A 13,885-nucleotide genomic window follows, 5' to 3' on the forward strand; every position below is an offset into this window, starting at 1 on the left:
TTAACTGCAATGCTTTATAACTGCAAGTCCGCTAAATGCAACAACTTTGCAGTTATCGCACCGCTATCCGTCATAATGAAATGTCAACAGTAATGCTATGTTTTTCTCATGTCTTTTTACTGCAATGCGATGTTTCTAAAATGCACATTGGCTGCATTCTGCAGCAACTGACACTTCTATGACATCTGCCAGTTTTTGCAGTTATTGAATTTTATTTATTAAGTGAAACGTAAACATGTTGCAGTTATCGAACGTCTACTGTACTTCAAAAGTTGAAGTACGTTGCACAATATTTTTACAATGCATAGAAAAAGGCTCACGCAATAAAAAGCTTTGAAAAATACGATTAGCGTGACGCTTATTCGGAACTTGGAAACGATGCTGTGTTTGGCGGAAATGTGGACACTATAGAAAAATTAAATATAGACATAACGATTCGAATATGGTGAATTTGATTGGCCATGTTCAATAAAAATTGTGAAATTGAATCTAAAATGTTTACAATTCCCAAAAATTTATATGGAATGATGTCACCCAAACAGAAAAATGAGTAGATATTGCTTGCTTGAATTTGATTAAGTTTCTAGAGACAGTTAATTAAAAGAATTTATGATGGAAAATTATTAATGAAAATTATGTTCTATTTAGCAGTATATTCATTCCTGCAGTATAAAAAAATGGAGACTAATCATCAACTTAGTTAATGATGTTGATATGTGTTCAGTAAAATAATAGAAGCATATTAAAAAATTATCCATTCGACGAGTTTGAACATATATTACAGTAGGGGTGGGCGGGGGTGGCAGACAAGTTGAGGGGGGGGGGGGTGGTCTTGGTAGATAAACATTTTTTTACCAAAATACCTGATTGATATAATAATACTCTTATATAACAATTCAAAAATGGGGGGGGGGGTCAGATTTGCCTCGAAGGGGGGAGGGGTGCTTCCGCGTCCACCTCTCCTATTTTATCTTATGCATGGCAATCTTATTCTACTTTCCATTTGCCTTTGAGCTGCCTCAAAAATTAAAAACAAACGTTTAAGTTTATTGTTCAGGAAAAGTAGTTCCTAACTGGGTTAAATACTAGTTACACCTTCCAGATGTGATGAAAATACACAAATTTGACTAATGTTATGCCTATCTTACTAGAATACTTTCAAAAAGTGCGGAAAAACCAAAAACATATTTTTGGCCACCACTTTGTATGGAGCCGCCCCATAGTGGACTGTTAGGTGCGAACTTTTGCCCCGCACTACTTCATAGGCAATTGTATGCAAATTATCTCATACAAATGCGAAAGTTATTGTCTCTTTTAGTAAGTCAAAATGATTAACCTATTGTGGAATCAAAAGTAAAAAAAGTTATTGAGGGAAACAACCACTTTCAATGGGCCGCCGGTAATAAAAACGTAACGTATCTTAAAAACTAACGGAGTTACGAATTTGGCGTCTTCGACAAAGTTATTCAAAACAGCATTTTCTACAACTCTTGTGAAGACATCGACCTTGTATCTTGAAAAATTCAAAAAGTAAATTTTCTATCTCACTTTTAGTGGGATTGATCATGTTTACCAACAGGTTAAAAGAAGCACGTTATAGTAGTGAAAAACTTCCTCGAAGACACCATGATGCTAAACGACATGGTTAAATCAACAATTGTGCCATATAGTAGTTGGATTCTTTGCGTGCAATATAAGAAATCTTTAAAACATCATTTCGTAAAAACACCGTTTCTCGAGAATGGCTTGACGGATTTTCGTGAAATTTTGTTGGTAGTTGCACAACCCCTAAAGCTCCGTGGTCAACCTTTTCCTTTTTTGATATCGTGCAGTTAGCCGAAATGGCGATCGAAAAACCTCGGAATTTTTCGATTTTTCAAAATTTCACGTCAATGCCCCTCCCCTCTCCCAGGAGGGGGAGGGTCAAAAACTTCAGATTTATGAGTTTCTAGTCGAGAGCAATCAGAAAAGGTGAAATTTGGAGCTGGGCAAAAAAATTGTCGGACCGTGATATTTATTAAATTGTTCATATAAATAAAATCGCGTTGGAGTTTTACAAAGTCACTTCGGAATTTCTCCGGAATTTCAAAAGAAATTCCTAGAAAATCCCAGAAGACTCGGTGGAAATCCTTAAAGGATGGAGTGAATTCCAGAAGGAACTTTTGGGAGAATACTGGTAGAAATCCCAGTTGAAATTCCCAGAAGGAGGGATTTTTGAAGGAACTTTTGGATAAATCCTTGAAACAACTCCTGTTCGTTCTTGGAAAATTTTGGAGGAATTCCAGAAGGAACTCCGGGAGGCATTCGTAATAAAAACTCCTGAGGGAATCGTTGAAGGAGCTCCTGCAGGAATCCAAGCAAGACTTCAAGAAACTCCTATAAGGAAATCCTATAAGAAACTTTTTGAAGAATCCTAGAAGATAATTCTTGAAGATTCCTATAGAATTAATTCTTGAAGAAACATCAGAAGAAATTGCTGGAGTAATTTCAGTCAGTAGGAACTCATGGGGTTCCCTCGAAGGAACCTCTGGAGAAATTTAAAAGAAAAAACTTTAAATCGATCTCTGAAGGCACACCTGGAGGAATTTCAAAAAGAGCTCCTGAATGAATCTCAGAAAAAAAAGCTCTAGAAGGAAACCAAGGAGAATGACATATCCATTTCTAATCGGAAAATCCGCATATGTATATCCGTTCCTAATCGTCGCTAATCGCTGCAAACTGAGCCGCAGGTGCAGTTAGACGCGTTTAACGACGGTTAGCAACGGATAAATGCGGATTTTTTTCCGGTTAACAAAGGAAAAGAGAAAACTGAGAAGGAACTTGCGTTAGAAAATCAGAAGGAATTCAGAAAGAACATCTAAAGGAATGCCTGACTAAATTTATGGAGGATTATCACTCTGCAGCAGGCGAATTTGCCAGAATATTTTTACTAACTGAAAGTTCACCCAGAAGCCCATGACTGTATATTTAAAAATAATGAGCTTTGCAAGGATTTCGCGACGGTCGTGTAAATGTCCAATCTTTGACAGCACAATGTTCACACATCCAACAACAAAGTCGATTAGTCCGGAATAAAACAATCAGCATTCGAATAAACTCACAGTTCACTTCGGAAGAACAATAAAATTATTCGAATATAAATTTGGCGTGTTCTATTCTCAAGTCCGGTCCCGGAGCTCATTTTTTTGTAAGCACGGAACGCTCAAACGTTGAAATTATTAAGTTCGTGCATCGGCCAATTGGCTTGTGCACCCTTGAATTCAATGTCTTGCACTCTGCCAAAAGAAATTTGACATGCACTTGTTTGGTTATCAGATGTCATCTAATGAAATATTATTTTGTTTGTGTGTATTATAAATCGATTATTTATTAATCGATTATTTGGGAACAAAAAACTTTGACACCCCTAACATCTTTTTTCGAAAAATGTCACCTTGCACGGTAAACAAAAATTGATCAACATACAATTATTGACTTTTTCTGACAACAGGTGGTGCTGTAATCATTCGTAAACGGCGTCTCCATGTCGTTGTATGTGAAAACACGAAGTGACCTATATTGTTAATATAGTATATTTGCTAAAGTGCTCTCTCGCTCGATAAGGGCATCCCTTGGGTCGATCATAAATGCGTACACCATTCGGTTGAAGGATGGAGCTGTAAAACTTTCTTTATATTGCCGAAAAAGCTGCATCAAAATGAGTCATAAATTTTTAATCTAAACCGCACGGGTGGGAGATTCTTTTGAAGTTCTAATGAAAAATGCAAATTATAGGACAACAATTTTCTCTTCTTTATTTAATACGCTACTAATGTCTAGCAGGACTTTTCTTTTGTTTGTGTAAGCCATTCTAGATGAATGAGCATTTCAGAGTAGCTATTTGTCGGTAAATAGAATATACTCACTACAGTTCTCGTCTGTGTGTTTTATATATGAAAATCAATCTCTTTAAACGTAAAACAGATTATTGATACTTCAGTATCAGTGAAGATAAAGACATGATTCATTTGATTGAAAATCCACACGTGTCTTGCGTTGGTAAAAGAAACTGTAAATATATCTTAAAAAAATAGAAACACAATTTCAAGCTCATTTGTTCATTCACTGCGAATAATATCTTTCATTCAACACTCGTATTTAAATGAAAGCAATAATTTTTAGATATATTTGAATAAAAATATCTTTGTTCTCATACAAAAAAATAATAACACATTTGGTTTCTCAAGCAAACGATTCATACAGACTTGCTTTAATTTCAGTCGACAAGTTTTGTGCTTTTTGTTTTAAACTTATGCAAACAATATTGCAATCAACAGTTGTTCTACAGTTTGGTTGAAATTCGTTCTACGCTCATTCATACACTATGCTGCACAGAATAACGCCCAATAACAATTATCTAACACCGGGTACCTGACCTTTGCGCTTTCGCCATACAATTTATTTCAGTTCCTATCGAAATGTACTTCTAAATATTACTAACTGGCGGGTGGGATGTGTTTCTTGTCTACAACGATTACTTACCTAATACACATAAAACGTTGCACATATGTAATCATTAGTCTCGTACTCGGATCTTGGATCACGACTAGTTCACACTCTCTGTTTAGTTTGATCACATGCCTATATATTTACTAGAACAGCCTATTCTAAATATTAGTCCTGTATTGCCGATTCGGTTGGCGGTAAAAAATGAAAACTCAGACACGACATTCTGTTTCCCTTTTCTCACATATCACGTCACGAACCTGGTTGATCTTTACAAGGTTCCTGATTTATAACACTTATCACAGTAGAACAATATCTCACCCCTGTACATTTGAATGTCGTGCTGTATCGAGGATGTAAATAAACATAACAAACTTTCTAACCATTTTGAATTTCCTTCGACTGAAATGCACTGCCCCCACTCGCATAACAGTCCCATATGAATAGGAAACCCAGCAAAGATGGGACTGTTATGCGAGTGGGGGCAGTACAGGGGATAGACAAAATGATCGGGACAGGCAAAATTTTCACTTTTCAAAAAATGGTCAAATAACTGTAACTTTTTGAAAAGTGCATCGAAAAATCTACTGAAATTTCTACTGTAAGTTGATCAATTAGTTGTGTATCGATGGTCCAATTTTGGAAAAGATCGGGTTATTCTATACGAAGTTATAAAGATTCTAGGGAAAGGTATAATTAACCGAAAGTCAACTTTGAGCTGTTATATCTCCGGATTGAATGAACCGAATGCAATTAAATTTTGACCATTTATGACTTACATAATGAGCTATGAAAAACGTTTGACTTAACAGGGTGTCGACTCAATTTTGAAAATCAAATTCCCTGACTTTCCCTGACTTTCCAGTCACTTTCACTGAAAATTCCAGGTCATGTAAATCTAAGCTTAACGATGTCTGCTCATGAGATGAAATTCAATTTTCTGAATTTTCCTGCTTTTTCCTAGGAGTGGAAAAATAAAATAAAAAAAAACAAGCGAACTGCACCAGATTTTTTTTCAATACATTTAGGGCATATTCACAGTATTTCTTCAGAATTCTTCTACCTGATACGCTGTGCTGGAAATAATTTCTGATAAATCCACCAAAAATTCCCTAATTTAGATAAAAGTTCTTTAAGAAGCCCAACTTACATTTTTTTAAATAAAGCCGAAATTGCAACTAGGATATTCGAAAGACATTACTCCTAGAACATTATTAGGGTGACATCCTAATTTTATTTTATTAGTTAGAACTACTTCAGATGTTCAGATTTTGTGGCTGCAAATTTGTCACAAATTTCGCATGTTCATAATGAAAAAATCTCGAAATAAAATCCGTCGAGCACTCTGCAAAATCCTTCAGCAAGAAATTATGTTGTAAAAATTATGTTCCAAAAACACTTTTAATAGCTCCATCAAGCGCTTTCGAAAATTCGTACGGGTTTGCTTGGTAAGCATTCATTGAAATCGGTTGAATCCTTAAATAAGATTACAGGATGTCTAGCAGATGTTTCGATATTCTTCCAAAAAAATTTTAAAAACTAGAAATTACAAACCGAATTCCACTTGAAGGACTTTTAGGAAATTGATAAGGAGCTGTCCATAAACTACGTAGACTTTTTTCGGCCATCTCAGAACTCCAACTCCCTTTCCCCTCGTAAACTTTTGTTCATACAAAATTTTTGAAATGTGTATGAAGCCCAGACTTTGGCCAGACAGTTTTTTTTTCAGAATTTAGCCCACATAGGTATTTTTATCAAACAATTAAACCTGCATATAATACTATACTATCTGGTACGCATCATTGATAATATCGGATGTATTCGTGAGTTATCAACACAGATATTTTGCCTGTTCTTCTGAACCACTTCTAAAGTTCACCCAAATTTTTAAATTCACATAAATTTAAATAGTGGTCTGTTCGAAAACACGGTAGAAAAACTATTATGAATTTTGAAAAAAAAAAAAACTCTAAAGAATGCTGTTTCACGATGTCACCAAGTCATGTCACGAGTAATCTGAAAAAAATAATCATTTGAATCCTGTGAGGACTATGCCAGGAGACCATTAAAGCTGGCTTGTGAAAATTTGTGAAAGACATGCGGAAAGTCTGGTAAGAATTTGTCAAGCAAAGTTTCCTAAATAATTTTAAAAAATTCATTGGAAATTGTATTTGAGTGTTGCAAAAGAAGACCACTTCAAGGATCTGGGTAAAATATTTTAGATTTTTTGGGGTTTAGATATCACCATGAGTTAAAAATGTATTAAAAAGGTGTGAAGTAACTTGGGAAACCAGTTCTCTAGTGCTTAAAGTTTTAATTGCCTTTAGAAGTACTTAACCCTTATGTGGCCGATAGGGTACCCGGGTACCCAGCACCCATTTAAAATACACGGTGTAGAAAAAAGCAAAAAGTTTGTCGGACACATAACGGTTAAAGAACACTAAGTTGAAGAGGTAGACCAAGCTCTACTGGGAGTTTAGATCTAGAATGAATCAGACGAAGTACTACGCAATCATCTCGGGAAAATTTTCCTGGGATTATTACTCAAGTTTCAACAAAGATATCTCCAGAAAATAATAAAAATCACTAATGGTCTGAACAACAAACATCTGGGCATCGCAAGACTTTACCCACCAATAAATTCATTAAAAACCCATCAAGATGCAGGAGTGAGGCATCTCAAAACAATATCACCAAAAAATGGACCAAAAATTCGCCAAACATCACATTGAGTATAGTGTCATGTACTTTAAATTTTTAGATTATTAACCGGACCTATAATTTTGTTATGAAATAAGGCTCCATGTCAAAATTCAAAATAGCATTACGTTAACTGAATGCTACAAAAATCAGGATGAAGTTAATAAATTAATTTGATCGTAAATCAGAATCATGGACGAATCATGGATACAGTTTGAAGAAACAATTTAGCAACTTTTTCAAATTCCATAATATGTTATATAACTCGAATACATCGTTTCAGGATTATCGTGAAAAAATTTCCCTGACCATCAACAAAATTCCCTGACTTTCCCTGATTTTCCAGGACCAAAAATAAATTCCCTGACATTCCCTGACTTTCCAGGTTTTTCCAGGTAGTCGACACCCTGCTTAAGTTGAAATTATTAATAAGAGACAAAGTTATAGCGATTTCATTTATTTTATTGAAAAATCATAAAATAAATGAAACCGCTGAAAATTGGTCTATTTTTAATATGCATCCCATTACTGTTTCAATTTATTACCGGTTATGTTGTTACTTTCCATCAAAACTTATTTTATTGAACTATTATAAGCATCTTGAATTTTGAAACGATGTTGAAGTTTTGGAAAATTTTGTGTTTTATTAGAAAAATAGTCTAATCGTTAAAATTTTGTGAACAATCTTAGGTTATGTCAAAAGTTTTTCAAAGCTGATCATATAAGTCATAAACGCTTAAAATTTCATTGCATTTGATTCATTGAATCCGGAGATATAACAGTTCAAAGTTAGCTATCGGAAAATTTTGACTTTTTCTAGAATCTATCTTACTTCATATAGAATAGCTCGTTCTTTCCCAAAATTGGACCATTGATATACAACTAGTTAATCAACTTACAGTAAAAATTTCAGATTTTTTTATGCACTTTTCAAAAAGTTACAGCTATTTGAACATTTTTTGAAAAGTGAAAATTTTGCCTGTCCCGATCATTTTGTCTATCCTCTGTACATAATTTTCATAGCAATTACACAAAAGGAATGAAAAAAAAATCTCCGACGTTTCCATCCTGGGGGGACCTCCTAGAACGACGCTACAATAAATCATACTCACAACTTCAGATGACAAAATTCGTATTCATTTGATGATAAGCATCGTTATGAAGGAGATAAGAAGAAAAAAAAACTATTGCACGCATGTTACAGCCAGCAGCCGAATGGGAATGACAAGATCAAAGGAAAAGAAAAATGATAAAAGCCCACATTTGCGCTTTCTTCTGTGGAGAAACATTTCCACTTGGGATGGGCATCGAAAGAGACATCAAAGGAAAAAGCTTCTTGCATGAGCGGCGCGCTACCCTTATAGGCTGAACGCGTTCTTTAACGGGTATTAGATATATAAAAGCATTATCCCCTCGGATACAATCACCACTGACTGGCACAGCTGACGATAATTCGCCTCTTGCAAGATGACCTAGAATTCGTAAGACGTCATAATAAAAGTAGATATTACGTAGTCTGCGTTGAGCTTTGGGAGATCTATGGTGGGAAATTGAACACTGTTGAACGCTAGATCAGGCAACTAATGAGGAGAAACATTTAGTGAAGAATTAATACCTCAAACGACAAGAATGGTTTTTCTAGGTAGTATACCACATTGATTGAAGCGACAATGCAACAACTTATCTGCAACCCATAGATGTTGATCCATCCCACGTTGCAAGAATGAGTCTAACCTAACCAGTTTCGTCAGAAAACCATGGGTCTTTTTTTTTTTTAATTTTCAGGGTAGATGTTTCGGACTTCGATACAGAATCGCAGCAGGGATTACTGTGCTGAATTCTTAAAGCTGAGGAAACAGTTCATTAGTTTGGCTATCCCACATAAACATGCGACCTACTTTCAAACTTTCTAGTTTCAGTCTTGCCCAACAAATATAGTTATTACTGGTCTTCGATGGGATGACGATTGGCATGTCTATAAAGTGGTTCTATCTAGGTGATTAGGATTAATTTATATAAACGAATTCAACTTAGGCACTGTCCATAAACTACGTAGACTCATTTTTGTCCATCTCAGAACCCCCCTTCCCCCTCGTAGACTTTCGTTCATACAAAATTTTTGAAATTTGTATGGAGCGTAGACTTTGGCCAGAACCCCCCGTCCCCCCCTAAAAGTTTACGTAGTTTATGGACAGGCCCTTACTATATATCAATCAAGACCACTGAATTATAGGGGTTAAGAATTCTATCCGAACCTTTGAGGTTACGCTAGCCAGTATTGAAAATTCATTTTGGAATTGAACAATTCATATTACACCACAATTTATCAACCTACAAACAGTGCAATGTGCAGGTTTTGGTAAAAAATATAGTTTTTCTTCTTCTTCTTTATGGCTCGACGTCCCCACTGGGACATGGCCTGCCTCGCTTCAACTTAGAGTTCTTTGAGCACTTCCACAGTTATTAATTGAAGGGCTTTCTTTGCCTGCTATTGCATGAATTTGTATATTGTGAAGCATGTACAATGATACATTATGCCCAGGGAGTCGAGAAAATGTTTCCGACCGGAACGTGAATCGAAGCCGCCGTCTCTGGATTGGCGATCCATTGCCTTAACCAGTCTAGTGGAGACCCCAAATATAGTATCGCACGATAAATTATTGCATACGACAACAGATGCTTCAATAATGATACACTCAGTCAGATTCACCTGTCTCTGCTCTGCTATGAAATTTTCCTCTGTCAGTCATATCACGATCGATGACATCCGTAACCGATGTCCATTCCTTACTTACGGAGGTCCTCAGGGATTCGTGTACAGATTCGTTATCGACTACAGTGCTGCCAGTGTTGTCAACATTCCCAGGTCCATAACGCACTTCTGGTTCCGCTGTTACTTCTGCGTTACTCTCACCTCTTACTTGCAGCACGGCCAGTTTTGATACAGGGCGATGGAAGACTCCTTTTGCAGTCTGTACAATCGCCTGACGAATACATCCATCTTTACCTTGTATGACGGACAGAACCTGCTCTCTAGATCATTCATTGCACTGGCTATCGTTCACAATTAGCACTAAATCGTTCACTTCCTTTTGCGCTTCGTTCGTCTGGCAATCGTCGGCAAGTACTCCCTGATCCAGCGCATTCAAAACATATCAAAAAGTTGACGGTTCCTGATCCAGTTTCTTCGAGCTACCTCCTCCGGTTAGGCTAACTCCTTCGGAGGCTGTACCACACCACTAGAACTCAGTAAGAGGAGGTGTTTTGGCGTTAAGGCTTCTTGAGCCGAATTATCCAGTGGAATGAACGTTAGAGGCCTGGAATTTACAACCGATTCAGCTTCTACGACGACTATTGCTAAGGTTTCTTCATCTGGGTTTTGCTCTACCTTTCTACCTTTAAATCGCAAGTCAGTCCCATCTGCATTTTGGGCTAAATTGAGTTAATGGCAGTTTTCGATCTTTCTTCGGATGATCTTTCAGCTGCGTGCATAAAAATATATAGTTTGTTCAGTAAAATCGAAAAACAACACCAAGTCAGATTGTCCCATAATGAAAAGTAATCGCAAGTCAGTCCCATTACTAACTTGTGTACTCTGCAGTACAAAACCGAGCACTGTTTTACTAAGTTTTATATTTTTCACAGTTACGTTTTTACGTTTGAAACAATTTGTGAAAGTTTCATGACGATCACAAAAGTTTTCAATTCATGGCGATTTTTTAAAGTCTCTCAAGGTTTCACATAGAAGTCGAATTCGAAAACTTCGGAGTCCATTTTCTCAATGCTTACTTTTTACATATGGGACTGACTTGCGATTCACGGCAGTTCTGGTGCCTTACCTCACGCCTCCACTAGACAGAAATGTCTTGCCATTTTGCTGCCAGAAAGAGAAAACGTAACAGAAATGATCAACACCGCTGCTTTCCATGCAAACAGCGAGAGAACATTTCTGTCATGACACATCTGTCCAGCAAAATGGCAAGACATTTCTGTCTAGTGGAGACGTCGGATTAAAAACCAATGCCGTTATCGGAATAAACTTCAATAGACGATCCTCGGTGGGCGATGAAACGACGAACGGCCATTTTACATGAATCCATGATAAGGTGTGGACAACTTCCAGGTGGACTGCTCCGATCGCCAAGCACGTGAATAGAACTATCCAACGCTTAGCGCAACTGCGACCAACTTTCACGTGGACTGGTCCAAAATAATCTAGCCCAACAACGTGCGAGAACGGTTGAATTGTGGCAGCGAGACGCCCATCGGATAAAGAAGTCATCTTGGGAGTGAACGGCACTGCTTTATTAATCTTACAGGCTTGACAGTTCCTTGCGACTTGCCGAACCACGGTGCAAAGATTCAACACATGAAAGCGTTGACGAACTTCAATTTGGACCGTCTAGTGATTCGCATGCAGGTTGCGATAATTGCATCAGATAATCAGGAGCAAAGTCAGAGACTGACGTCTAGGTAAGATAATTGGAAACTTGAAATCGTAGGTTAAATACGCAGCCGATCTTATAGCACTGTCCATGCTGAAGCGGTTCAAACTTTGGACCCCTTCGAATTATCTCCCCTCACTAAACTCCGTTCCAACTTTCTAGTATCTCTATTAATCGCTTCGTAATCACGCGGCGAAGTAAAAATCCCGACCGGTCACTTACCCGAATAAGTGTAGACTGTCTCATCGTATCCTCTCCTCATCCATCTTCGATAAGTATAGTAGGGTGGTCCGTTACAACTCCCCATTCCAGCGAAAACTAGGAATGGCACATTCTGCAGTTCCGCGATTTCGTATTCTTTGCCACTCCTAGTCTATTCCTCATACGTTTCTTACTGGGATGACCCCGTAGGGCCGAAGTACGGTTTCATTGAGCTCACATGAAACCGTCCCCTCTCCTTTCCATGTAGTGGGTGGGATAATACGTAGACATCATCCTGACAAATCTTGGCCACCTTGTATGGTCCCTCGTAAATCATGAAGAACTTTTTAATCTCCCCTTCTGATTCAGAGGACACCGGGTTGGCCCGAAGAAGTACCAATTCCCCAACATTGAACACCTTCGTACGGGTTGGCGCCTTGCTATTTCGTGCATCGGCCTTTTTCTTCATAGTTGCTCTTACTGCACGGTGTGTTGTGTAGAACAACTTTATAACAAAAAAATAAGTAAGTCTGAAATTTTGCCCAATGATACTTTGGGTCATTTCCTTCAATTTGCAGGGTCGGAGGAAATCATCCATCAGGGGGTCTAGAACAAAAATTTTTTTTGAAGGTTTTTCATGCAAAAACTGTTAAAAGCGCATATTGTAAGTTTATGCGTCTCCTACAAATAGTCACAACTTTTTTGTCTTTGAAGATAGAACCATAAAAATTTCAGGCGTTTCGAAGTAGTATGCATAGATGACTATGTGAAAATTTCTTTGAAATATGTTGAATATTTTTCAAATAATAGCAAAACTATCAAACGCATTCTAAAATACTAAGCTTAGTAGCAAAAGTCCAACAAAATATCTATATTTCTTACATAATAATACATGAAAAATATTGAATTCTAAGCACCTTCAGCCATTATGATGGCGGTACTGTGAAAACTTGTTTTTCAAATGATGGACAGATACATAGTCAAATACATGAAAGGAAAACACACACACTGCCATTATGTAGCTTTTCACTAAAGTATTAATTATTTATTTCAAGAACGTGGTTTTGCGTAAACATGTTCACAAGTACAAGTATGCATCCATTACGAATTCTATAATAAACACAATTATCATGATTGCTGAGCATGTCGGCCTTTCCAAAAAAATATTTAAATGTTTATTGGTAAGCCAAAAAAAGCACTCGAGGATTGAGAAACATCTCTGTTTTGAGGAAAAAGTACAGAAACTAAATAATTTTTTAACTAATGTTTACAAGCTCAAAATTAAATAGTATTTCACCTTAGTCAAACAATAAAAACAAGTTAAACCTGTTAAAGACGTCATAATAAAATTGAAGTTGTGGGTATGAGTCAACATTTAATCACTGTCTTGATTGAAGAACACAATAACGAGAACTGAATTCAAAACAGTATTCAGTTGAGCAATATTCGATCAAGGGCAACTTTACGATACTAAACATAGTTTCCGGATTATTCTACGATATTTGACATAGCTGTTAGACCTAAACTTAAGTTTGTCTTTGAATTTAATAGCAATATGATGCTTATTGCTTATGCCACCATTTATTACCAAATAACTGATAATAAGTATGGAAAGAATAGTTGAAAGAACGGAGTACTTATTGAAAATGTTTCTACATTAAGCATGAAAATAGGCTGTTCAGCATAAAGCCTAGGAAAAACAATTTGATAACAATGACTTAAGTAGTCTTATCGATTTGTATATGATGTTTAAAAAATATTTTCTGTGTAATTTGAAACCTTCAAGCATGAGGAAGAGTGATTGATCATTGTTATGGCGTTGTTTACTAGTAGAATATTTTCAACATAAAACTATATCTTTCGAAAAAATAACAGTTTTTTTTGTAATCCAAATTATTGGGCCACGCTCCCGTAAAGCTTTTCGCTTGCAATTTCATATTAAGATAAGATCTTAATTATTAAAAAATGGAAAAAAATAATATGTATACGCAAAACCACGCTCTTGAAATAAATAATTAATACTTTAGTGAAAAGCTACATAATGGCAGTGTGTG

This window comes from Aedes albopictus, chromosome 3, assembly GCF_035046485.1.
Source record: "Aedes albopictus strain Foshan chromosome 3, AalbF5, whole genome shotgun sequence".
NCBI lineage: Eukaryota > Metazoa > Arthropoda > Insecta > Diptera > Culicidae > Aedes > Aedes albopictus.